The sequence below is a fragment of the Thamnophis sirtalis genome, unplaced genomic scaffold (assembly GCF_051295495.1).
Source record: "Thamnophis sirtalis isolate CommonGarterSnake01/CBP01778 unplaced genomic scaffold, rThaSir2_p1.2 scaffold_3, whole genome shotgun sequence".
Classification (NCBI taxonomy): Eukaryota; Metazoa; Chordata; class Lepidosauria; order Squamata; family Natricidae; genus Thamnophis; species Thamnophis sirtalis.
In genome coordinates this window covers 85,393,261-85,417,772 of record NW_028261383.1, presented here as the reverse complement: position 1 = coordinate 85,417,772, position 24,512 = coordinate 85,393,261, and the positions used below count along the sequence as shown (strand labels likewise).

General features: G+C 37.7%; 1 protein-coding gene across 2 annotated transcripts in view; it reads left to right on the top strand.

Moving 5' to 3' along the window:
• The window catches only part of SGCD (sarcoglycan delta), a 468,122-nt gene that overhangs the window by 106,990 nt on the left and 336,620 nt on the right, over positions 1-24,512 (top strand). The window contains exon 2 of one of the 2 annotated variants that reach the window (XM_087709402.1): positions 5,181-5,302. The gene's annotated coding sequence lies outside the window, so the exon portion shown is untranslated. Of the gene's footprint in view, positions 1-5,063; positions 5,303-24,512 lie in introns of those variants that run through there. The other variant, XM_087709401.1, reaches the window with a different exon arrangement.

Here is a 24,512-nt window from a genome sequence, read left to right as displayed (position 1 = left end):
ATTCTAACATCAGAAGTTCTATCTCCATGATGGAGAACCTATGGCATGTGTGCCAGAGGTGGCACGCAGCACCCTCTCTGATGGCACGTGAGCCATCACCCTAGTTCAGCTCTGCCACACATGCGCATGTGTCTCCTGCCAGCCAGTTAGTCTTCAGGTTTCTGCTGCGCATGCAGTGGGCATTTGAGCTTGGGGCAGAGTGTGTGTGGGAGGCATGTGCGGAAGATGTGTGCGTGCATGAAGGAGGGGTGCATGGATGGGGCTGCGTGCATGCAGGGGGTACTTGTGTGTGTGGAGGGATGCACACAGTGGTGGGTTTCAAATTTTTTTAGAACCTCTTCTGTAGGTGTGGCCTTATTTGTGGGAGTGGCTTGCCAGCCATGTGACTGGGTGGGCATGGCCAACTTGTAAAATGTGGTGAAACTCACTTAACAACGCTCTTGCTTAGCAACCAATTTTTTTTTGCTCAGGAACTCTGGCATTGAAGCCAAGTCTTAAATCTGTCAAGTTACAAGACCCTTGCACCCCTAACCCTTTAGAAAAAAAAACCCAGGGGTGTTCAAACTTGACAGCTTTAAGACTTGTGGACTTCAACTCCCAAAATTCCTCCTCTCACTCTTCATCTTGATGATGTGCAGAGGGACGGGGGGGAGCAAGCTGGAACCAGTTCTAAACGGTACTGTAGATTTGTGGAACCTCTTCTATAGAAGAGGTTAGAACTGACAGGAACCCACCCCGGCACACACATAGAATTTTGGGGGTTCGGATACGTGCGCTTTGGGCACTTGGTCCAGAAAAGGTTAACCATCACTTTTCTATCTGATGTAATAGCTTGGGATAGCATAATTTGAAATTAACCTTCTCCTTTTAAAATATATTGATAGTGTTTATAACATATAGAAAAGATACAGTATGATTGAGAAGAAATTAAAGAACAGTAACCTCAGCTAAAAGAAAATCAGAAGCAATTTCAGCTTTGAGACCACTATGAGACAAAAAGAGTTAAAGTCCTGGCAATCTGCCCAGTTATTACTTTATTGAGGAATGTATTAACCATGTCTCCATTAGGGAATTGGGCTATAAACTAATACTGCAGAACAGTTATTTTTCAACCTTGCCTTGGATATGCTCCTGGGTCAACAGAATTGAAAGATAATTCACTGTTTTCCAGATAACAACTTTGCTGGGTAGGTAGTCCTCGACTTACAACAGTTCATTTGGTGACCATTCAAAGTTATAACGGCACTGAAAAAAGTAACTTATGACTGTTTTGCCACAGTTATAACCTTTCCAGCATCCCCATCCATGATCATGTGATCAAAATCCAGATGCTTGGCAGCTGATTCCTATTTATGGTTGTTGCTGTATCGCAAGATCATGTGATCTTTTGTGGCCTTCTGACAAGCAAAGTAAGTGGGGAAGCTAGACTCACTCAATAACCAGGTTATAACTCATCAACTGCAGTGATTCACTTTAACAGAGTTGGAAGGGACCTTATAGTTCATCTAGTCCAACCTTCTGCTCAAGCAGGAGACCCTACACCATTTCTGACAAATGGCACTCCAGTCTCTTCTTGACAACTTAACAACTGAGGCAAGAAATGTCATAAAATGAGGCCTCGTGATAGGTCTCATGCATAAGCAGGGGGTTGGACTAGATGACCTCCAAGGTCCCTTCCAACTCTGTTAGTGTTAAAGCAAGAGAAGAATTTTGAGAACTTCATCACGAAACTGCTGCCTCAGCATGCAGGATCTGGTTTCCTAAAGGCTAGCAAGAGGCAGGAGAGGTTAGCAGTCTCCTGAAGACCAGCTGATCAGCAACCAACTGATCAGAGCAAAAAACCCTGAAAGGCTACAGAACCAGTCCTTATTTTGCCCCAGTGACAGAACCAGTAAAGTCAGGCACTCCCAGCATTTTCCTTCTCCACTGTTCCTTGCTGGCGAGACAATCAGCCGTGTCACCAGTGGAACATGGGATATCTCTGGGGATGGGGGAGGCCTGGGAAGGCCCGAGGCAGGTGGGATCATGCCTGCATTAGGCCTCCCAGGATTTCCCCCAACCCTGCATCATCCCTGCTCCACTTAGTGACCAACACATTTGATTAACAAATGTTCTGGGGAGAGCAGGTTGAGGCAGTTTTTTTAAACATTTTTCCTGACTTGAGAGTCTATCTGTATTTTTTTGTTTTAAAAATTTCAGAAATCCTAAAGTGCTTCCACCTGGGGGGGGGGGGCATTGTGAAAATTCTTTTTCTAGCAATTATGAGGTTTCTGAAATCAGGAAAGAGTAAGTGTGTGTATAAGTTTATTAATAGCAGGGGTGGGCAATTAATTTCCCCAGGGGCTAGATGAGAAACTGGGACAGTTGTGGAAGACCACTGCTGCCATACCCCCACCCCCACTGCAACCACATCCTCTGTGTGCCACCCTATCCCTGGCAATGCCGCCCTGCTCCTCACCACCACCCCACCTTCTTCGCCAATGCCGACATCCTGTCCCCCTGTCATCACCTCCCCCTAACATTGCTCCACTGCCGATGCCCCAGGTTGGACACAGGCGGCCAAAGTCTTATTTATAGGATTCCTTCATTTCAATGAATTTCCTTCTGATGTACATGCATTGTAATACTTGGAAAAGCCCACATTTCCAGCCATCCTGCATCTATGTACTATATATGCACTAATTGTAGCTCTTTTATTGTTATGCTTGCTTTTCCCTGAGATAACCATGTGTAGAGAAAAACTAGCAAGATCTATGTTCTCTAATTTAAAGTTTAGGGTATTTTAACATTTGTTTTTAAACCTTTCAATTTGGGAATCTTTATGTACAGGTTCCCATCCCATGTGCAATAATAATGATGATACACCCCCGTACCTAATAATTGTCTCTCACAACAATAGTGTCTTTGATTTATCAGGAGCGTTATTTTCATTTAAGAGAGTTCCCAGGAGAGAACTTGACTGCAAAGTGAATAGCTGAAAGTGTGTACTATAGACATTTCAGTGATAGTTGAAACAGTACATCAAGTGACTCCTATATTTCAGTTATGACTGCTAAGCCAAATAGTTTGTTGCATTGTTAACCTGTACACATTGGCATTAGAGCAGAGTGCAATACCATTGAGGTAAGTGTTCCGTGAAAAGTAGTAAATGTAAACAGATTAAAGGCACATCAGGGGTAGGTGATGGTGGGCAAATATGGGAGTTATGACCTACTCATAGTTGTAGAAGAGATATGTAATGATTGTAACAACACATTATGACTGTGCCTTAGATGTCTAACTGCATGAAAGCAGTTTGCTGCTATGGCTGAGTTGCTGGGCACACATCCAAGGTCCTGTAGCCGAGAAGTTCTCTAATTCTGCACCACAAACATTTTAAAAGTAATTATAAAAATAATAGTCAGCAGAGTTACTGTCCAGCTGTCACTTGAACCCCCCAAGAGGCCCTTTGGAGAAATAAAGATGTGCAACTGCTGGTTTGTTCCCGGAACATATCTATGTTTTTAAAAGAAAAAGTGATCAAAATTTATTTAAATAAAACTGGAAGGAGAATAAAGAAGAGAGGGAAAGAAGGAAGAGGAAAGGCTTGGAAGAGAGGGAAAAAAGGGATGGGGAGAGAAAGAGCTCTAGGGAGAAGTCAATAAGACAATAATAGGGAAAAGGAATACCCAAGAATAGGTGTGACTTTCCAAAAGCATTTTATGTGGGGCCTGTTGAACCCTAGTATTAAATGAAAGCAATAGCCCTAGTAACACTATTAAATGAAAGCAAACAGTAATTCGCTCAGAGGTTTTTTTTGAGTTTGCCACTCTTACTACTGGTGTGTGTGTGTGTGTGTGTGTGCGTATGCGTGTTCATGTTTGAACTTTACTGATTTGAGAATATAGGAGTCCAACAATTTAATTTGAACTGTATTATAACTTTTATTAGCACATGTGCTGAGTGTACAAGACACTTGCATTTACAACAGCAGGCATTTTGTTAAAAGTGACACCTAATATAATGGTTCATGAGAAAGACCTTGGGAGATGGAGGGAAAGGATGCTGCCAAGGGAAATGTCAGATAAGAGAAAGCACAGCCTGCAGCTGCCTAATGAGCAGAGAAAGAGAATTAGAAAGGACCCTCCCTAACTTCTTAAGCTGTAAAAGAAATGGGAGGCTTGCAAAATTCTATTAAGGTAGCCTTATAATAAACTTGTATTAGTTGATCTGATTATGTTTCCTATCTGGTATGCCTGGAAAGGGTAGCACTTAGGCTGTACAGAACATAAACATATACTTCTTAATTTAGAACCTAGGCTTGTTTTACATTAACTGGATTTTCCAGTTGATTACTTGTGGACATTATTAATTTTGCTGCCTTTTTGATTGCAGCAATAATGAAAGCTCACAACAGCATAAAATATATGGACTGGAATCACTTGAATGTATGACAGTTGAGCCTTGAAATGACTGACTCTAGAAATGATGATGAAGATGCTGAATATATGATGTTGCTGAAGAATAGTAGTAGTCAGTGAATAGTAATACTAGGTATAAATGAAGAAATGTATAATGTCCAGGGCAAATGATTGGTTCAGGGTTCTTGCATTATTTGCAGGCTTTATATACAGATCTTCTGGCCAGTAAACAATTTTGAAGCAATGTTTTTACCTTTCAATTCAGCAGTCTTTTGGGTTACTTATTTAGGTGAGCCTGAACATTTTTTTCCCTGGATTTCATTGCCAATATATTTTAGAAGATTTTTTTATGTGTGAAGTCTAAAGGCAGGGCTTTAACTCTGCTACCTCATTTTGAACCCTTTTTCAATTTTTTAAAATAGTAATGTCTCCAAACTAAAAGTAACAGTAATGAACTGAAAATACTTTTTGATTTTGCTACTCTTCCCTCTCCCTCTCTCTCTGTTTCATAGCAATAGCTGTATTGGATTATGAAGGGATTTTTGCCAACTCGGTGAATGTGTCAGGCTCCTTGGCTCGAACTCAGCAAAAGCTACTGACATGCTCAGCACAACACAGCTCAATAAGAATCTTTATTGCATACTAGGCTGATGCCACTTGAAGCAGTTAGTTGCCCTCAGTCCACATGATACCACAGTCCCCTTTATACCTACTGCAGTTTAAATCCAGCGTTTGCTTTCCCCACCTTTCCAACAGCTTAACGGATACCTTGCTTTGCAGGTCTGATGCTGATTGTTGACCTAATCAGCATTCCTGCCCTAGGAAATTTTGGCACTCAGCGTAATTCCCACAGTATGGCTGGAAATCATCCCTCTGTCTGGCAAGTGGATCAGCACCTAAAAGTAAGTAGAGCTGTGAAGCGCTGGGAATGCGACTGGAATCAGAACTGTTTTTATCTTTTGCTTTGATCATGAGGCTTTTTGCTAGCATATAAAGGATACAGAGGTACAATAGTGTTCCTCATTTGTGAAATAACAATTGTCAGTGATTTTTGCCAACTGTTGAATGTGACAGAAGCCAAATCAGCCAATGAAAGCGAGGCAGAGGTAAAGTGGCAGCCAAGTAATAGGAGATATGGAAAGTACAAAATAACCTTTCAGCCAAATATTAGAGAAGTCATTCACCAGTTGGTTTATGAAACAAGAATAAAGCTTGTGATGATACAAATGTGAATATATTCTGGATATATGTACAGTATGTGTGAAAAAGAGGAGACTGTGATTTAAGTTTTTATGCCTGTTTCTTTTGCTTGCTGAGATAATTGGAGCAATCCTAAAGTGCTCAATGAAAACAATGGAATAACAAGACTACCCTTTTGGAAATATTGTGAGAGGAAATCTGGAATGATTTTTAATATTGCAGTAAGGGGTAACAAAGCTAACAGATATTCAAATAAGAAACTATGCATCTCTGTCCCAGTTAAAACATGTCATCAAGATCACTATTTGGGACAGGTAAAATGTTCTGACTGGCAGATATTTGCATAGATCTTCCCATCTAGTTCAATTTCAGGACAGGTCAATCTAGTACTAGTAATTTCAGAAGTTGTCTAATATAATTTGAGGTTGGGATTCAGATGGAAATTTCATTAACTGGAGATCTATTCTTTTACAATTTAGGGGGGAAAAGTACAAACACGAACAATATGATCAGGGGTGTGTGTGTGTGTGTGTGTGTATAAATAAACTAGTATAGATATATATTTAGAAGAATAGAACATCATCTGTAGGGAAACGAGATTTACAAGGGGATCCAACTCCCCAATGACAAAACCAATGCAGGAATTTCTCTTTAAAATTCCAGGATTTGCAACAAATTCTTATAACAAAATTTGTAGCAACAAGAGTTGTTCCAAACAGAGACACTATAGAAAACATGTATTCCAGATGTCATATAGGAAGGTTGAGATATGTTTCTGCAAAGGAAATGGGGTCTCTGTGCAAAAGCACATGGAAGAAAGGATAAAATTAATCATATTTTATTAAAGGTACAGTGTCTTTGCTATCACTTTTAAGATTTTGTAGCTGGAATGAATTATAGTGTAAACTGTGAGGTAAAAAGAAAATTAAAAATTTGTAGAGATTGTTAATTACACTATTGTAAGCATCATTCACAACAGCGCTCCACAGGTTTTTGATGATAACAGAAATATCCTGGTATTGATGAGATAACATATGATCTCTCCCCACCCAAATTTATGCATATATTCAATCTTTTCCCACATTCATCGATGTTTTGGCCAGAGTATTATGCTATTTGCTACCATTTAAAACATTTATCCTTAGTGAATTTTCTTTCTTTTTTCCTGTAAGTATTAATTATGGGTTAAGCCAGAAAATCTGAAACCAATCCAATATTAGCACAATATACAAGGACATCTGGAGAATATTATACTTTTATTGGATTGGTTCCAAACAAAAACACATGAAAGAAACAGATGAATTTGGTTCGCATCTGATTTCTATTATTACATTACCACTCTCTGGAACAAGTAGCTTGAAATGGGCCTTGGCCATTATATGCAAAGAAGTCATTTTATAATGCAGAGTAAAGTAGAGCCAGTTTGATTTAGTTGTTAATACTAGGCTAAAAACCAGGAGACTGGGAGTTCTAGCCTTGCCTTAGACATGAAAGTGTTGGGTGACATTGGATTGTTACTCTGTCATAGCCCAACCCACTTCACAGGATTGTTGTTGTGGGGGGAAAGAGGTGGAAAAAAGAGTATTAGATATGTTTGCCACCTTGACTTATTTGTAAAAATAATAAAGGGATAAAAATCTAAAATACCATCTGCTAACACATTGCCTGAAGAAATAATTCCAGCGCAATATCATAATCGTAGTATGTTTATTACATTCTTGTTGGAACCTATTTTGAATTAGGTGATGAGATGTAATTTTAGTTTGTTACATTGATCAGTCCATATCATGGAGCCAAGTCAGGTTATGCTATTTCTTTCATCTAAGTCATAAGTTTCAATTTCATTGACACCATGTTTACATACTTACCCATAATACGATTTCCTTTCAATATAACATGAGTCAACATATATCTGTATACCTTGGACCTTTGTTTCCTTGCTCCTACCATGTCTAGAGGCTACTTGACATAATGCCTATTTTTTCCAGTCAGAAGAAGCACACTATCACATAGCCATTTATACTTCGTTCAGCAAATATTTAGCCCTTATAGAGGCATGGTTTCTTTTGACCATAATTCTCCAGTGTTTCTAGCTATAAAGACTGCAAGGCATTTCTGCAATTTTGATCCATATTCAAATGTTAAACTTACACATTGAAATATTCAGAATATAAAAATAGTAGATGTATCTCCTCCTCGTCCTCCTCCTCCATTCTTTCATTTTTATTTAAAAAAATTGTATTCATGTTTAAAATACTGAAAAAAACATTACCATGAGAAAAAAAATCATGATTTTTAAACTTTAGTTTGTCCAAAGGTTACACATGACTCAATTCTTTATCTAGTTGCAGCTTTAGCACTTCAAGAAATAATAGACATTATTAAATCTGTGAAAACAAGAAAAGTTCCAATGTTAGGAACTATCATATTGAATGGTATAAAGCATTTTTCTTTTGTTGTTGCTGAAGGTTTATGATGATTCTTTCTTGAATAAAAGGTTGCCACCTTTCTTTGATGTAGCTTATATAACTGTGATTTGGAAGGTTAGTAAAGATTCTGCTGATTGGGGAAGTTAACCAATTTCCTTGTTAAATATTATTGCCAAATTTTTGACAGCAATCCTTGGAGATAGACAGTAGACAATATTACCCTTCATTGTCCATATGGTGCAATTTGATTTTATAAAAGGCTGACATTCCTCAAATCCTACTACATTACTGATTTATATTTTAGGAACAATTGAAAAAAATGCAATCAGCAATAGTCTTCCTGAATTTGGTAAAGGTCTTTTTTTACAGTGCAGTTGATATTTTGAGAACAAGTTTTGCCCAACTGCAATTTTCCCCCTTTAATTAATTGGATTAAAATTCTACTCTTTGGAACAATTTTATTACAATAGATTTTTTTCTTAAGTTACCAAGATATCTAATGGAACGTATCAAGAATGTCCTTTGTCTGTTCTTATGTTTAATTTTATCCTGGTAACATTAAAGCAATCGAAGGGCATTTCTGACATAAAAACAGCTATAGTTGAGCCCATTTTTTCATATTGCATGATATATTATATTTCAGAAATAATTATGAATATTTTAGTACTATTTTTATGGCAGGGACAACTCCGTAGATATTATTAATTTGCATTATTATAATAGAAGTTCTTAATTTCACTAACTTCCAGTTTTATCATGGGGCATGTAATTTTTAATTTCTGCATGAAAATACAAATGACCAAGTTCCAAAACTACTAAGAAGACAGTGGTGGGTTTCAATTTATTTTAGTACCAGTTTGCTCGTGCACACGTGCGCGCTCGCATGTGCAGAAGCATTTGGGTGTGTGGGCGGAGCCTCCCGCAGCTGCCACTACTGGGGAGTAGTGGCAGAAACCTACCTCTGCACTAAGAGTATATAATGAAATTTAATACATGACTATTGATATAATGGCAGAGCTTTGGTTCCATTTTTAATGAAAACCCTATATTTCTGAACCCTATATTTTCCTGCTGTATGGAATATCCTCCCTTTGGAGATTAGAATAGCCCCAACCCTGGCCATATTTCTGAGCCTAGGTTTGTTGGTTTTATATTTATTTATTTTAGATGTTTTTATTGTTTTCTATTGTTTGTTTATTCTTTTAAAATGTTTCAGCATTTTACTGTAATATATATTTTTTGAATTCTTACAGTCATTGATTCAGATGGGCATCTATAGTGAATGAATGAATGAATGAACGAACGAACCAACAAATGAATGAATGAACAAATTAAAGGGTCTACCATCACTGCCATATATTATGCCTTTGTATTTATTAACAAAAACAAAGAGTTGGGTAACATCTGTACTTAAATTTTTAAGTAAAAAGTGAACATTTTTAGTTCCCCTTCAGAGTTTCTACCAATGCAACTGATCAATGGCTATTTTTACTTTTTTTTTTTTTTTGCTTAAATGTTATATTGCATTTTAGCACTGCATAAATATACAGGTGGTACTTGACTTATGATCATAATTGAGCCCAAAGTTTCTGAGGCAAAATGAGACTTCAGTGAGTATTTCCCCATTTTATGACCTTTCTTGCCCCAGTTGTTAGGTGAATCACTGCAGTTGTTAAGTTAGTAATATGGTTGTTAAGTGAATCTGGCTTCCCCATTGACTTTGCTTGTCAGAAGTTTACAAAAGATGATCATATGTCCCTCGTACATGGCAACCATCATAAATATGAATCAGTTGCCAAGCATCTGAATTTTGATCACATGACTATTAGGATGCTGCAGTGGTCATAAGTGTGAAAAATGGTCATGTCATATTTTTCAGTGATAATCCAATTAAAAACAGAAAATGTATGCAATTTTTTTTCTAATACTGCCCTATATATTTATTTAGTAGTTTATTTTCACATTGATTTCTGTATTTTGTCAATGAATGTTAAACAATTTCTATTCTGATGAGGAGCGAGAACAATAGTATTTTAAGGTTAGTATTATGGTTTGGTTGAAATTATTTTCCTCCCCCCGCAACCCAACCCAACCCCAGGTCGAAATTGTGGTGGATGTAATACTCAAATTTAGAGATGTTCCTAGCGTCTTTTATCATTAAACTCCCTAAATTTACTATGTGTTGAGGTACCATGTAACTTGATAAATAAAATAAAATCTATATGAACATTATTAATTGGTTGAAGGAAATGAATATGAACCTTACCAATATGATTAATTGGCTCTCAATAAAATTATAAGCCTTATTAATAATGAAAATGCCATGTTATAAATGGACAGTCACCTGGAACAGAAGTTGCACATCATAACATGTCTTTTCAGATAAGATTGACTTTGTAGGTTCTAGATTTAAAGTGTATCAAATATTCATTACTGTTTATATTTTCTTGAAAAATATAACTTCTTCACATAACTTTTCCCCCCTTTTGGAAGCCATTAAACTTGCCAGCCCTCTGCAATGCTGCTTTATTCCACATCCCCTGCTAGAGAATCAGTTTTAAAATACTAGCAGAATATATATTATATCAAGTAGAAGTATCAGTCCATTTATTTAATATGGGGGCACACAAGTTAATGTGCTCCTGTCACTGTAAAACTATGGTAGTTGTTAATGTCATTATTAGACTCAGTTCTGATATGAGCAGCTGTCCTAAAGCTTTTTCAATGAGCTTTCATTAAATTTCTCCTCCTAATAGAACTATATTATTTCAGAATTATTATTTTGACTTGTGACCATCTATAATGACAGGAGTTATAAAAATATAACTACTTTTAAGCTGTTCCTCAGATGGCTTTTAATGATTCCTAAACGGATTTTTCCTCTCTGTTCACTGTATCAAGCAAGTGGTTCCAGTCATAAGCCCAACTGTAACTTCATAACCACATATGGATATGGGGGAGAATGGGCCATTTAATTCACGGGAATATTTGTGTAGACGTGGACAGAATTGAGATGTAAAGCATCTGCTAGCCATGTCAATTCAGGAATTGTATAGTATGACTAACAGACAGAAAAACCTTATTAGCTATATCCTGTGAGATGACATATGAAAAAGAAGTTATTGCTAAAGAATGTATAGCTTTACAAATGAATTGAAAAGTGTCTTGGGTAAATATTAGTTTCTTCCTCTTTCTCCTTTTTTTTGTTTCTTGTCACGGAAATTGGTCATGTGATTAGCCTTTTGGTTTTGCAGTATGTACCGTAAAGTATTTATAGTGTACTTTTGCTTTAATTCTGGAGTTTTGAAGGTTAGTAGAGCCAATGCCATGGCCATGTCATATGGAGGAATTCATTGGAGAAAGTAATTATGTTAGGAAGGGTTAGCAGAAAAAGGACATCAGGCTGTCAGAAAACACAGTGGCTGATCACAATTAAAGCTGACACCAGCCAGAGCATAAAACAATTCAAACAAGTAGTGCAGGATTGAAAGAGGTGGAGAGCTCTGGCCCATAGAATTCACCGACAATCAAACATGGCTGAATGGATAACATCATCATCAGAGCCAATGCCAAAGTTTTTTCTTCCTCGCTTAGGTTCTGTTGAAATGGGCTGAATGAGATTTGTCATTCACATAAAGGGCAAATGATGTCTGAAGAATAATTACAGATTGGTTTTGGTCTATCACTTGGAACAAACAATAATAATATAATTCCCCACAGTTCATTTTGTCTGATTAAAAATCAAGGACTAAAGATGCTAATCTTGAATTCCAAAAGGCCAGAAAGTGCACAAACATTTTTAAATAGAGCCGAAGTGGTGCAGTGGTTAAATGCAGCACTGCAGGCTACTTCAGCTGACTGCAGTTCTGCAGTTCGGCTGTTCAAATCTCACCGGCTCAGGGTTGACTCAGCCTTCCATCCTTCCAAGGTGGGTAAAATGAGGACCCGGATTGTTGTTGGGGGCAATATGCTTACTCTGTAAACCACTTAGACAGGGCTGAAAGCCCTATGAAATGGTATATAAGTCTAAGTGCTATTGCTATTGCTAAATGTGTCAAAAAGCATAGATTTTTTAAAATAAAAGTAGTCTATGGTATGATCATTTGCATATATACCGTGTTTCCCTGAAAATAAGACACGGTCTTATTTTCTTTTGACCCCCGAAATAAGCACTTGGCCTTATTTTCAGGGAGGTCTTATTATTTTTGAGGTGCAGGAGGCAGCAAGCGTGGTCACCTCATGGCTACTGCTGTGTTGCAATATTTTCGTGGAGAGCTTATTTTCAGGGGAGGTCTTATTTTGGCACATGTGCTCAAAATCCCGATTGGGCTCATTATCTGGGGAGGTCTTATTTTCAGGGAAACAGGGTAGCATTCTAGTTTAGCGGTCCCCAACCTTTGCAGCTTGGCATCCTGGCTGGGAAGGGGAGAAGGAAACTGAATTGCACAACCAGTGGAATACCTGGGGGTTGGGGACTCTTGTTCTAATTGATCAATTAAAAAAGGTAAAGATCATTTTGTTTTGTTATGATCTTCTCTTCGGATGTATTTATAGTTTCCTAAACTAGTTTTCAGTTGCAGACTTTCTTTGGTGGTTTTCCATCCAAGAACCATACTTGTAAGTATAGTTGCATTTTATTTTGCCTTCTCGCTTACATCCCTGTGAAACGAAGTCTCTGTCTAAGTCGTTTCCACGTCCCTTCAGATTATTTTGAGTTTGAGTTGTGCTTTTCACTTCATCTCTGACCAATGTGGATGCACAATTGTGTGTGAGAGGTCATCTTGAACTCACAATTCCAGCTTGAAGAACAGGTAGCGGCTGTGGCCTAGAGACTTTTTCACAGTTCCATCTAGTATGCTAGTGGTGCCTTTTTCCGAATTGGAATGCTGTAGTCAGCTCAACAATGCACTAATCCACTGCAGTGTGTATGAGGACCATTGAGTAGTTATAGGTGGTCAGATATGCAGCAATGTGAGTGATAATGGAAATATCTTGATGTGCTCATGTGACATTACTTCTCTACAAGCTGTATGGTTGCTCACCACTGTTTCCTCTAAGGTGCGCGCGTGCGCGGCCGCGCACATCGCTAGAAACCTCCGCGCAGAGATTTCTAACTGCCGCGCAGAGCTTTCTACCAAAGCAAACGTGGGGAAGTCCTTTGCAGGCAGCTAGAACTGGCCGCCTGCAAAGGACCTCCCCAGACTTGTTTTGATGAGCCGCCAGTCCTCTTGCTTCTTCTCCTTCACCAGCAAAGCTCCCGCAGTGGTGCCTCTCTCTCCACGCGGAGCACCTGAGCTGGCCCCCGCATTATCCCTCCCCCTTCCTCCTCTGCCATGCTTGAGGCCGCGGGAGCTAGTAGGAAAGCGGCGGAGGTGGAGGCGATGGCAGGGATAACCCAGAGCCCAGCTGAGGTGCTCCGAGCGAAGGGGGAGGCACCACCCGCTGCTTTGCCGGTGAAGGAGAAGGAGCAAGAGGACTGGCGGCTTTGAAATGGTCCCGCCGGCTGCAGATTTGATTCAGCGTAAGCAGGGGCCGAACACATGCTGAGCCGAGTTTGCGCAGTGAGGCGGAGTAATTCAACCCCCCCAAAGAACACGTGTGTGTGTGTGTGTGTGTGTGTGTGTGTGTGTGTGTGTGAGAGAGAGAGAGAGAGAGAGAGAGAGAGAGAGAGAGAGAGAGTTGGATCAAAATTGGTGGCCAAAGGAGTGGAGGGAAGGAAGGAAGGAAGGAAGGAAGGAAGGAAGGAAGGAAGGAAGGAAGGAAGCCCTGCCCCCTGTGAAAAAAACTGAAGATGGAGCAGTGAATGAATAAGCCATAAAAGCAACAAACAGTTAATGCGTAAGTAAGCTGAGGAGGAAGTTCTCAACTAAGGAAGCAATATTAGAAAGAAATATAAAAAGCTCAATATGCCAAAACACTTATTTTAGTCTTCATTTAATTACTTGTAGTCTGATGTAACATCTTTTTAAAGTTAACGTTAGTTAGAAAAGATAGGGTACAAAACTTAAATAATAAAAAAAATTCTACATTCATTTTGAAAAATAAATGCAATACTTGATTAATTTCATATCTTTATTTAAAACAGTTTTGGCATGGCATATCATTTTATTGACTCAGTTGGAAATGATGTGGATGTTGTATCTGATTCTGAGGCATATATATTCTTAAGTAACATAACATATAGCATATTGTCCAAACTTGCTAGACTATTTAATTGATCTTATTACTTTAAAGGGGGAGAGTTTCATGATAAATTATTTTATTACATTTATGTTGTATTTATATATTATATTTATTACATTTATATTCCACATTATATATTTGTATTGTTATTTTAGTGTTTATTGTCAATTTTGATAGATATATTGATATATCAATACTGATTTTAATCATACTAAATAACAATTACTGCTATTATTTATCAGCATTAAATATTTACATTTTTAATATCGAGTTAGTCATATTTTAGAATAATAGGATTATCTTTTAATAGGATAATTGGCAAAATCTAATTCAAATGTGATGGGTTGCATTCCAAAGGAATGTGAGAGGACAGGTTGCCTGCAAAATGCCAGGACCCAGGACCTGTTGGTGCCATGTCTCTCTCTAGCCAGTCTAATGATCTAAAAGCTGAGCAGAAGTCTTTTTTTTTTCAGGGTGAGCGGAAAAGTATAGTGTTTGAGTGGCACTTTTCATGCCTGGCATTCATCAGGCTGAAACCTCGCTTACAATTGGTGCTTGGCGCTTGGAATGTTGCGCAAATGTCCAGCAGACGAGACAGAAGTTCAAACTGTTGCTCTCTTAGGTGCTCAGGCATGAAACTGTGCCGCTCAAACACTATACTTTTCCGCTCACCCTGAAAAAAAATTAGAGGGAACATTGTTGCTCACTGGCTTCCTAGTCCAATTAAAATGCTGGTTACCACCTATATGGGTTTCATGACATAGGGCCAGTTTATTTGATGGATTGCCTATTTCTAATAGTTTCCATTTAGCGAGTGAAATTTGGCAGTACACTTTGAGTTTCCTTAAATAAACAATTCCTAATGAGATCTTGATTGTATGCCTTCCTAGTACTTGGACTCTAGAACAGCTTTTCTTCAGAGATCTGTATAGTTCCTAGCCTGTCAGTCCTTTGAGGTAGTCCAGATAAGAAGCACAGCCCGAGTACTAACACTATTGTAAGGATACAATAACAGACTTTTGCAAATCTAAAAACACTTCTTTATTTTTTATTTTCCAGAAAAATAGGTAGGATCCCTCCTTAAATGCTTCCTCATGCATTTTTCTTCTTGGGGTGAGATACCTTTTGCATTACAATTGACTAGTCTGTGGCTGTTCCTTCTGTCTCCCAAGGTCATTCCCACATGACCTTGAAAGTGAAATTAGCAGTGGCCTTTGTCTGAGAAAAAGCAGTGGCCTTTGTATCAGAAGTAAGAACTCTTAGTAACTGTTCTTTTCAGAATCTTTGAAAGAAGAGAAGGAAGTCTGTGGATTGCAATCAGTAAATAATTCACAAAGAACAGACATGAGGGAAACCAACCACCCAGAATAAAGCCATGGCAGACCACTTCTGTATTGATGAAAAATGGGGTAGACATAGCCGTAATGTTTTAAAGAATGTTAATAACAGACTATAAGATCCTCACCCCAGTTAGAAATTATTCTTTAAGTTATTATGGAAAAGCATTAGACTTTCAAACTAGATATGGAGATAATGACATAACTAGATCAAAGCTACTAGGAAGTTTGATCACAACAGGCAGTATTGAAAGAACAATATATTACTGAAATATAAAATGTGATGAACTTGAAATTATCAAAGCAAAGTTAACAGGGGGGTCTTAAGAATAAGTGAATTTAGACAGACTTGAATACATTATTCTACCTCAGAGGATTAGATGATAAGCTATTCAGCAGTCCATGTGAAATATCAAAATGGAATATAGAATTACTAATGGGGGATTGTAAGAGAAAAGTTGGAGAAATGGAAGAACCTATAATTACAAGATATAGTTTATGTAAATCCAATACTACAGGAGATATGTTAATTGTGTTTTTCTAAAACATTTCTTTCTTTATCGCTAATACGTTGTTCAAGCAATGTAAATAGAGATACTAGACATAAATGTTCACAAATGAATAACATAGATTAAAAAAGACCACTTTATAGAAAACCAGAAAAAGAGGAATGCAATTAAGCTAATTTCCAGGTGCAGAATACCGAATAGATGATGAAATAGTGATGGCTGCTGTACTGGAAAATTAAAGGCAAAGATATGCCAGTGAGATAAGACCATATTAACATACAGTCAGATGATAACATCAATCTAAGAAAAGATTTAGCAGAGGTAATTATGTAAAATAAATCAGAGAAACTATGGGAGAAATTAAACAATATTATGAAAACTGAAGCAGAAAAAAATTGCCCAGATTTCAGATAGGGAAAATTCCAAATGGCTTTCTGGATAATCATTATCATTATAGTCACAGAAATATAGAACATGAAAATCTTAGGCCACATGAAGAAAATACAGTGTGAACACAGATTTCTAATATCAAGTAAGACACATGAAAAATAGTTCAATGAAGAAAGTCAATAAGGGAATATAACAAATAAAGGTAAAGAAAAATCTTTTCAAGAAAAAATATATAGCTAAGATAAAAACTTTCAACAGTAATCACAGAATTGATTTGATAAAGGCCTAGAGTAAAGGAATATTTGAAGACAATGAAATATTTTGTAAATAGATTAAAGAATGACAAAAACTTTTGTACAGAGATAATACATTGGAGGACCAATTTCATTAGATGGTGATGTATGAGAGACAATAGGCCAACTGTCAAACAGACAGGCAAAACACCAATGAAGTGTTTAAAGTTGCAAGACAAGAAACAATAAAGAATTAACTGGTCCATGTTAACAAATATCCAACAAGCTCTGTGACCTATAGAATGAATAGAGTGAATATACCTATATTGAACAGGGGGAATGCAAAAGAAAAGGCACAATTATTAAAAGAACTGTACTAATCCTCCACACAAGCAAAATTTTGCATAAGCCCTTACAAAGAGGAATATAACCATTCATGCACAGAAAAGCTAAATGAACTGGTGGATATCATACCTGGCAGAGAAACATGAGATCAGTCAGCTAGCCAAAAATTAAGAAGACACTGAAGAAGAAAACCACAAAAAATTGTATTACTTGTCATATTGGCACATCTGTGAACTCTCTTAATAAATCGGAACTTTGAGCAATACTTTGCTTTGGATTCTGATTTAATTTTGGATGTTATTTGGAACCCTGACACCTTCACTGGAAAGCAATTGTGTACATAATGCCAGAATGAGTCAGATGCTTCGGCTATTGGATGTATCTAAAGAATCTTTTGAAGAATCTTTGCACTGAACAAATAACTATACTATAGGAACATGAAAGCATGGTTGGAGAATAGAATGATTTAAAATACTAATGGGAGTATACAATTGTCCCCTTGTCTCTGTAACCTGTGTAGTGAATGTACAGTAACAATTATGACATTGGAAGAGATGATAGCTGAAATCAGATTAGAAACTATTTTATTAGCTGAAAATAAAGGTTAAGAATAGCTAAACAAAAATTATATTCATATAAAAAGAGAAAAGTAATGCCAACTTGTAGGCTTAGAAAATTTATACTTGATGTAAAAAAGCTTAATGTATTATTTAAATCCAAAATTTTCTAGCTTTTTTATATGATACACCAAAGGACACTTCTTGTTGTTTACATGTCCATCTAAATTTAAACTTTCTTTGTAAATTCTAGATAATCTCCCTCGTATCATATATCAACTATTAATTTTATATGTATTTGATTTATATTTTATAAAAAATATCTTTAAGATTATAACTAATTCTGATTATATTAAAGGATTTAGGATTTAGGATTTTATTAATATTTGTAGGCCGCCCTTTTCCCTGAGGGGACTCAGGGCGGCTCACATAAAATCGGGGAGGGGGAATACAAACATTAAGATAAGACATATAATAAAATAGTAAACAACATACATTCATCATTCGGGAGGGGAACTATCCTTGTCCCCAGGCCTGACGGGCGAGCCAGTTCTTAAGGGCTGTGCGGAAGGCCTGGACGGTGGAGAGGGTGCGAATCTCTACGGGGAGCTCGTTCCAAAGGGTCGGGGCTACTACTGAGAAGACCCTCCTCCTTGTAGTTGCCAGCCGGCACTGGCTGGCCGATGGAATACGGAGGAGGCCTAATCTATGTGATCTTATTGGTCGCAGGGATGTAATTGGCAGAAGGCGGTCTCTCAAGTATCCAGATCCACTGCCATGTAGGGCTTTATGGGTGACTAATAGCACCTTGAAGCGCATCCGGAGATCGACAGGTAGCCAGCGCAGCTCGCGGAGGATAGGTGTTATGCGGGTGAACCGAGGTGCACCCACAATCACTCGCGCGGCCGCATTCTGTACTAGCTGAAGTCGCCGGATGCTCTTCAAGGGCAGCCCCATGTAGAGCACATTGCAGTATTCCAGCCTAGAGGTCACAAGGGCCCGGGTGACTGTTGTGAGAGCCTCCCGATTCAGGTAGGGTCGCAACTGGCGCACCAGGCGAACCTGGGCGAATGCCCCCCTGGTCACAGCCATTAAATGATGGTCAAATGATAGCTGTGAGTCCAGGAGGACTCCCAAGTTGCGAACCCTCTCTGAGGGGTATAGAATTTGACCCCCCAGCCTGAGTGATGGAATATTGGTCGAATCTCTGGGAGGGAAACACAACAGCCACTCGGTCTTTTCTGGGTTGAGCACGAGCTTGTTAACCCTCATCCAGTCCATAACAGCTTCAAGGCCACGGTTCATCACGTCTGCCGCTTCATTGAGTTGGCACGGGGCGGACAGATACAATTGAGTATCGTCCGCATATTGATGGTATCTAATCCCGTGCCTGCGAATGATCTCACCCAGCGGTTTCATGTAGATGTTGAATAGTAGGGGGGATAAGACCAAGCCCTGAGGCACCCCATAAGTTAGGGGCCTAGGGGACGATCTCTGCCCCCCCACTAACACCGACTGCGACCTGTCCGAGAGGTAGGAGGAGAACCACCGCAATACGGTGCCTCCCACTCCCACCTCCCGCAGTCGTCGCAGAAGGATACCATGGTCGATGGTATCGAAAGCCGCTGAGAGGTCAAGGAGAACCAGGATGGAGGAATGTCCTCCATCTCTGGCCCTCCAGAGATCATCGATCAATGCGACCAAAGCGGTTTCTGTGCTGTAACCGGGTCTGAAGCCTGACTGGAAGGGGTCTAGGTAGTTTGCTTCCTCCAAGGACCGCTGGAGCTGGAAGGCCACCACCTTCTCCACAACCTTCCCCAGGAAGGGGAGGTTGGAAACTGGACGATAATTATTGAGGATAGCTGGATCCAAGGATGGCTTCTTCAGGAGGGGTCTCACCACCGCCGCTTTCAGTGCGGCGGGGATTAATACACAATTGAGACAAGAGGTATTTGTTTTGGAACTGATGAAACAACAGTTGGAAAAATGTTTTTGTATATGATAAATATTTTTCCCTTCTTGGGCTCAGTATTACACAAAGATAGACAGTGTGCTAGAGAAATAAAGAGAAAATTAATGCATTGGATGAAAGCAGACAATGATATAGAATGTCTTAATAAAAATGACATTTTGAATAACATCAAACTTCAGAATAGCAATAGCACTTAGTCTTATATACTGCTTCACAGTGCTTTAAAGCCTTCTCTAAGGAGTTTACAGAGTCAGCAAATTGCCTCCAACAATCTCAGTTCTCATTTTACCCACCTGGGAAGGATGCAAGACCGAGTCAACCTTGAGCCTATGAGAACTGAACTGCTGGCAGTTAGCAAAATTAGCCTGCAAATACTGCATTCTAACCACTGTGCCACTACAGTTTAAGCATTATTTTTTTCAATAGTATGTTTGTGTCTGAAAACTTGAAATTTAGGAAAAATAAGAAAAGCAAATATGGACAAAATAAAAAGTAATTGATTTTCTGAGGGACTGATCATCAAGCAGAAACTTACATATTTTGAACATGAGTAGGAATATTCAATGTGTAAAATGAAAGAAGGAAAAGATGTTTAGACATTATGTACAGCTCTTTAATATGACTATTATCCAAGTTTATGCTCTAACTATTGTTGCAAAAGAACATGAGGTTGGGTTTCATGGACAAATTCAATGTGACGTTTATAAAACATGCAATTAACAAAAGCCAGTATGGATTTGCAAATTAGTTCAGACTAACCATATCTTATCTTCTGTTAAAGTTACTAGCGTAGTAGATCAGTGAAATGCTGTTCTGACATAATATACCTGGACTTCAGGAAGCCTTCAATGATTTTTTTTCTCATAAAGTGGCAAAAGCTGGGCTAGATAAGAGCAAATATATTTGGCCTCAATATAGCTAGCAAAAATATATTTATTTATTATATGCCAGGAAACTTCAAAACAGTGAACTGGCAAAAGATAGGCAAAAGTAGGAAGCAATATACATAAATAACAGACATTAATATTATGTATAGATTTATCTATGTCAAAAGGGTCAAAGTTTTCCAGAGCCACAGGAAATAGTATTTGGGTATGTAGCATGAACAGTTTTAAGATAAGTGATTTTTGGTAATTCCAGCTTTAAGTCTTTAAGTGTACACAACAGTTGAGAATAGAGATGAAAAGCAGACACCAGATGAAGCCACTTGCATTCTGAAACAAGAAGGAAACAATTTGATAGATAGTGATACTCTATCCAACTCTATTCCCCTAAGTAACAACAGTTTCAACAGAATTAAATGTATTAATATATTCAAATTATAAAAGGGGTTTTTACTTTGACCATTTGTTTGCTGCTTTCTGCTTTCCTTGAGCCTTCTGTTAAATACATTTGCCATTTGGTGACTGCAGTAGCTTTTCAAAGTCCAGGCTTCAGTTGCAATCAAAAAGTGTTTTGAAAACCTAACTATTGCACTCCAGATGCTGTTGGAATGCCTTTTAGCAGCTTTGAGAGCAATTTTTCTCCAAGGATGACACTTACCTCTAAGAATAACTGATCCATGACTGCAAAAGCTGCTTGTCTTTTGATATTCTTTGGTAAATCAGAACTGTTGGGAGGAAGGAATAGCTTATTTTTAGTGTTGCTAAGGATTGATGCTTTCCTTTCCATTTTCTCTCTAATTTTAGAAGAGTTAATCCATTGTTTTCAGGAATTTGCCAAAAAGTATTAAGTTCCTATAACATCTTTACCTCTGAAGTGATAACTACTCATGATTTTTGCAATTAATTTGAATAGGATGTTAACTTCCCTAAGAGGAAGATAGACATTATATATCAGAGATAGCGTGCAGAATTACTAAGTCCATTTCAATTCCCAAATTATTCCACACCTGCAAGTTTAGTGAAGACTGATCTATGTGGAATTGCTAGCCTTTCAATCATTTGCTTTTCATAAGGCATTATTGCCATTCTTCTTATCTCCATGAATCTTTCAGTATTTATCTGACTATTAAAGATCTTCCTTTTTCAGAACCCCCCAAAAAATCATTAAACAAATTTAGATAGCCACCCAACTCACATGCAGAAGTCCAGGTGGCATATAATATTAAAAATCTACAGGTAAAAGTTCAAATTTAACCACCCCCCCAATTTCATCCCATGGTGGTGACCAGAATCAAAATAGACACTTGATCAGCCACAAACGGGGTCCCTAACCTGCTGGGAAAAAAAAAAACATGTCTTCCCTTGAGGAAATGCAACAAAGTGGGAGCCAATTCTATTTTTGGAAAAGAAGGAGAAGGACCTTTTCCCACCAGATGTATTTCCTTGACAGTTAGGACCCACAACAGGGCTATCTTCCTGCTCGGGGTAGGTTTTGTAGCTGTAATTGGGGAGAGGCAGTCCATCAAATAACCTGCTCCCAAGCCATGTAAGGGTTTAAAGAAAATATCGCTTTAATTTAATTATGTATTTGCTTAATACTATTCTCCCATTTTTTCAGTGCTGGATTTTTGACCAATATGATCTAATCATAATCTTGAACCTCTTGAAGCAAGTTCACTTTGTAATGGAGGAGACTATGTGTAGCTCAAGGTTGAATAATTGGGTTCTTAGCATTTTCTGAGTTTTATGTTCTTCTTGTAGTTGTTTTATCATCAGGCTAAGTAACTGAGAAAGTTACCTAAATTGTTAATAAAATATCTGCAAGAAAAGACGTAAACTAATAACTCAAGCTCCTCTTTTTCAACACATGTAAAATGTTATAATTCAAACAAACAGATACATTTTCACAAAATAAAGTACCATTTAATTAATCCTGCAGTGTAACTACTCTAGGATGCATTTTTAATGAGGGAGAGATAATAATTCTCATTATTTATATTTTAATTGTTATGATTAAAACAGTTTATTTTTGTTTTGGTATTTTAATTTAAATGGCATTTTGTTAATCTTTTATTTTAAAACTTAAATGAGCATTAAACAAATAAAATGGTTGATTGAATGGAGCTCACAGTAATAGATATATGGAACGCTTGCTGAGGCTCCTTTGATTCCTTAAATGAGCTGGATGTTCTCCTTCCTCCATAATAATTCTGCCACATCCCGTAGTGGTGATGAACAAAGAAATTTTAAAAATGTAATGTTCCTGACAATGTGAAAATCAATATATATATATATATATATATATATATATATATATATATATATATATATATATATATAAAACAAGAACATTATTAGTATTTGAAATAGCATCTAGAATCAGTCATTTTCAAAAGAATTTGCATTAGCAAAAACACTGTCTCCAACATTCATCTGAATTAGGTAGGTTCTTTAATGGTGCCTTTTTTGTTCCAGGTACACAAAAAAGTCAAAGTTCCTATTTGTACATGAACTAATTTATTAATTTATTAATGCTGACTTATGACTTGTTAACCTTCTCTAATAATAAGTGTGTGTGTGTGTGTGTGTGTTGCCTGGACTTGTTTTTTTGGCAGAATTTTGAAAGGGTTACTTCAGGTGGGAATAGAATTCAGAGTCTTCTGGTTTTTAGTCTGGTGCCTTACCCACTTGACCAGTGGTTCTCAACCTGTGGGTCGGGACCTCTTTGGGGGTCGAATGACCCTTTCACAGGGGTCGCCTAAGACCATTGGAAAACACATATTTTTGATAGTCTTAGGAACCGAGACACCAATTTTATGGCTGGGGGTCACCACAACATGAGAAACTGTATTAAAGGGTCACGGCATTGGGAAGGTTGAGAACCACTGCACTAGGTCAAACTGGCTCTAATAATAATATAGTTAGTATGATTCATGTAGCAAATAGACCTATCAGTTGTTGACTTATTGTTTTTCAGTCATGATATACTGCTAAAAACTATTGGTCTTCAACTTTGGGCATCTTTGAAGGAGTCAAAAAAGTCAAGACACAAAAAAAAGAGGTAGGGCTTAAATCGCACAGTTTCAGCAGACATCTTGATTTTTTTGAGCCATGACCCGTGAATGCTCCTTGCCTTACAGCCCTGAACAATTTAATCCAAGATGGAAGATTCTGCTTCTACCAGAAAGAACAGTTTGTCTGAGTTCTGCCTAAGGGAAAACTTGTAAGAAGAAAATATTTTTTGCCTAATGTTTAGACAAATTATCCTCTATCAAAGCCCTGCAGATACACTTGAAATAGCTTGCAGATGCCAAAGAAATGTCCCAAGAAGTTGTACTTTACTGCACATCCAGTTGTTATAATATGAAGCATCTACACAAATATTAGTTCTTCAGTCTTAAATATTATTCCACAATATATTAGGCATGACATAAAAATTTGGCAGACATATAACCCCCCCTCCTCTACCATTGCACTTATGTTTATGGAATCCAAAGGGTGTGTGTGGGGGGGTATATATGGTAACATATTTTACAGAAATGCAAGGAAATGCATTGTACTCAGCTTTTTTAAAAAACAGCACTGATGGAGAGGAACATTGTGACAGGAAGGTCATGTTTTCACTCTTTTAAAAAATACAAACTATTCAAACACTGGAAGAGGGTAAAGTAACATCTTTTTAAAAAAAAGCTTTCTCAAGAGATGGAGGAGTTAAGCTTTGAGAACTATTTAAAAAAACCATAAAATAATCCCCATAAGGCTTGCATTTTGGTAGATCTTTTCCACTGTCATGAGCAGCAATCAGGAATGCTAGATAAGGAGAGGAAGAAATGCTATGCTTTGAAAATGTAATTTCCATGCAAGCTTGGGAAAACAGGATTGGATCTTCAGAAATAGCTTAGAACAGCTTCACATTCTCTCTTAAAATAACCCTGGTGTGAAAATACTCAAATTCATGCTCAGGTATTTTCAGTTTGGCGTGTGCTTCAGGTAGGTTTCTAAGAAGAGCTATCCTTTTTCCATTGTGAGAGGCTTAGTTTATTCATAAAACCAATTTTGAAACTATTTTTAAA